The following is a 3,586-nucleotide window of genomic DNA, read 5'->3' on the forward strand; positions in this document are numbered from 1 at the left end:
AATTTCTCACATATTTAGTTAATTTTTTGACCCTGGTACTGACCAGAAAATGGCCAGCAATTATAAAAATGAAAAACGGGCTGCAATAAATTCCATATGAATTAGAAAATGAGTAAAAATTATAAAAATAATAGCAAATGGGATGTACACGCCACAGATTTCGAGGCTGACTTGTTTACGCAAGGCTTTGTCAGTGAGCACACGATTCTAGCAGCAGTTAGTGTTGGATGTCCATCCAACGGCCGACGTGCTTCTTCAATCTCTGATCTTCCTGCTCCAGCCGGCCAAACTAGCGCCGGCGGGACTGCCTGCTCCCTCCTCTTGTGGCCCGTTGTGATGCCGCGCAGGCTTCCCCGGACCACCCTACTCCCTCCGCTGGCCTGGCCGCACGCAATCAACTGCCTCCTTATTACGCGAAAAAATGATTCCTCGCACTGACATCTGGGGCGCACCAGTTGGGAGGCTGACCTGTGGGCCTACTAAGTTGACACGTACGCAGGGCTTGTCAACTTAGCCAACAAACAATTCTAGCAGCAGTAACCGTTGGATTTGAATCGAACGGTCCTGCTACTTCTTCAATCGCTGCTCTTCTTGCACCAGCCGCCCAAACCAGCGCCGAGGAGACCGCCTGCTCTTGCCTCCAGTGGCCGGCTGTGCTCCGATGAGGCCTCATCGCCCCTACTACTCCCACCGCTAGCCAGGCCCTGCGGCGATGGCAGCCTCACACCGCAGACGAACCAGTGAACCCTCGTACTCCTCTCCGCGTGGGCATCCACTGCCGCGTCTTCCCTGGCTCCGCGTCGTCCCCTTCCTAGGCCTCGCCGTCTTCCACCTCCTTGGTGCTCTTGCCGCGGCGTGGTCAACGTGGTCAACGACATTCCATCGGAAGAGTACTGTACATGGAGAGGCTGACAGCTGGGTCCACGGCCACAACCCAGTTTTTTTGCCAAGTAAGTCGCTTTGTCAGGCCTGTTGGGCTGCAAATCTTTCAAGAAGAGGAGAGCTTTCATTCGGCTGGCCGAGAAAATGGCCCATCAGTAATGAGAAATGGGTTGTACATTTTTAAAACACATCAAATCGGCAATTAGTTTCAAATATCTTTTTTCATTTCGAGATTTGAAATTACATTAATTTTTATGCGTGGAGAATTTGTTGGATTTTATATCGATATACATTTATTTTTAAAATCAGTTTGAGTGAGTCGAAATTTCGGGATTAAAAACAATTTGGACCGCACCGAAATATGCAAAATTTCGTATAATTTTTTAGCCATGGCCACAATATGGGCTGTAATGCTAACAAAAAGAATATGGGCTCCAAAAAACCTTAATAATTAGCAAATGGGCTGTAAATTATTAGAAATAATGGCAAATGGACTATATGTTGTTTTCTACAGATTTGAGGCTTTCCTAAAAAGATGTTGATGCCCAAGCAGTGACTGTTGGATGGCCATCCAACGGCCGTCGTGCTTCTTCAATCTCTGCTCTTCCTGCTCCAGCCGCTCAAACAGGCGCCGGTGGGACTGCCTGCTCCCTCCTCCCCGCAGCCAGCTCTGCTGCCGCGCAGGCCTCACCGTCCCACCGTACTCCCATCGCTGGCCTAGCCATCCCTCTACTCACCCACACCTGCTATTATTCTCCGGCGACGGCAGACGAACTAGTAAACCCTCGTACGGTCGTACTCCCCTTCGCGTGGGAAACAACTGTCGAGTCTTCCCTTCCTCCGTGTCGTTCCCTTCCTAGGCCTCGCCATCGTCCACCGCCCTGGTGCTCTCGACGCGGCCTGGTCAATGTGGTCAACGACCGACATGCATCTGAAGTGGACTTTACGTGGAGAGGCCGACAGCTGGGTCCACAGCCGCACGCAAGGCAATGCCTCCTTATTACGCGAAAAATAATGATTCCTCCACCTGACATCAGGGACCCACCGAAAGGGCCTCTGTATTTCGCAAAAAAACTTTACCGCCGCTGACAGCTCGGACCAACCAGCTATATCATCACACGCAAGGAAGTGCCTCCTTATTACGCACAAAAAAATGAATACTCCCCCTGTTAGCTGGGACCCAGTATAGTGGCAGGCTTACTTGTGGGCCTACTAAGTTGACGGGGATGGAGGGCTTTGTCAACTTAGTCAATATGCACGATTCTAGCTCCAGTGACTGTACGATGTCCATCCAACAGCCGTAGTGCTTCTTCAACCTCTAGTCTTCTTGCTCCAGCCGCCCAAACCAGCGCCGGTCGTGCCTCGTGCTCCTGCCTCCCGTGGCCGGCTGCGATGTGGCGGAGGCCTCACCACCCCCTACTACTCCCACCGCTGGCCAGGCCATCCCTCTACTCACCCACACCCCCTGTTATTCTACGGCGACGGTAGCCTCACAACGCAGCGAACCAGTGAACCATCGTACTCCTCTACGCGTGGGCATCCACTGCCGCGTCTTCCCCGGCTCCGCGTCGTCCCCTTCCTAGGCCTCACCGTCGTCCACCGCCCTGGTGCTCTCAGCGCGGCGTGGTCAACGTGGTCAAGGAACGGCTTCCATCGGACGTGGATTGTACGCGGAGAACCTGACAGCTGGGTCCACAGCCACAGCAAGGAAGTGCCTCCTTAGTACGTGCAAAATAATTATTCTCCACCTGACAACAGGACCCACCTGACGGGCCACTGTATTTCGCCCCCTGACTACTGGGACCCACCAGCTACATCTTCGCATGCAAGGAAGTGCCTGACAGTCGGGACCCACCTGGTCGAAGCGTAGATAGCTTTGTCATACTGGTCGCGAACGTGTACGCACATACTGGTCGATGTAGAGGCGCGCACGTGTCGTAGTAGAGGCGCGCAAGTGTCATAGTAGAGGCACGCATGTAGCATTTACACGTACGTATAGCGGCCAGGGTGCAAGGAAGAAAATACGGCCACGTATGTGTACATATCGGCGGGGTCTCGAACGCCTACTCGCGCATACGTACGGCTAGGGCTCGTGTACATGGCTAGGTCGAAACGGAGAAACAGCGTCGTCGTCGTGTTCATGGGGAGGCAACGGAATGCGTCGTGTTCATGGGGAGGCAACATAATGCGTCATGTTCATCGGAAGGGCTTGGACGGAACAGGCGATGGAAACGAGGCCTGGCGTACTGCAGAATGGAGGAAACGGCCTTGTGTTCGGCCGGCCACGTTCGAAACGGGATCCTGTTCATCGGGAGGGGTCTGGCGTACTGCAAAATGGAGGAAACGGACCTCCTACGGTCGAAACGGGGGTCCTGTTGATCGGGAGGGGTGTGGCGTACCGCAAAATGGACGAAACAGACTTGTGTTGGAGCGCTATGGTTGAAATGGGGGTCCTGTTCATCGGGAGGGGTGTGGCGTACCGCAAAACGGGACTCCACGGGATAGTGTTCATCTCCACCGTCGACCTCCTCCAGCCTCCACGGGCTCCTGTTCATCCAGCCTCCACTGCGCGCTACTCCACCGGCTAATGTTCAACCACCCCTCCACCGTCTACTGTTCATCCAGCCCTCCACAGCACGGGGGCCTGTTCAACCACCCCTCCACGGGCACCCCTCCACCGTCTACTGTTCATCCAGCCCTCCAC

This window comes from Triticum dicoccoides, chromosome 3A, assembly GCF_002162155.2.
Source record: "Triticum dicoccoides isolate Atlit2015 ecotype Zavitan chromosome 3A, WEW_v2.0, whole genome shotgun sequence".
Taxonomy (NCBI): Eukaryota; Viridiplantae; Streptophyta; class Magnoliopsida; order Poales; family Poaceae; genus Triticum; species Triticum dicoccoides.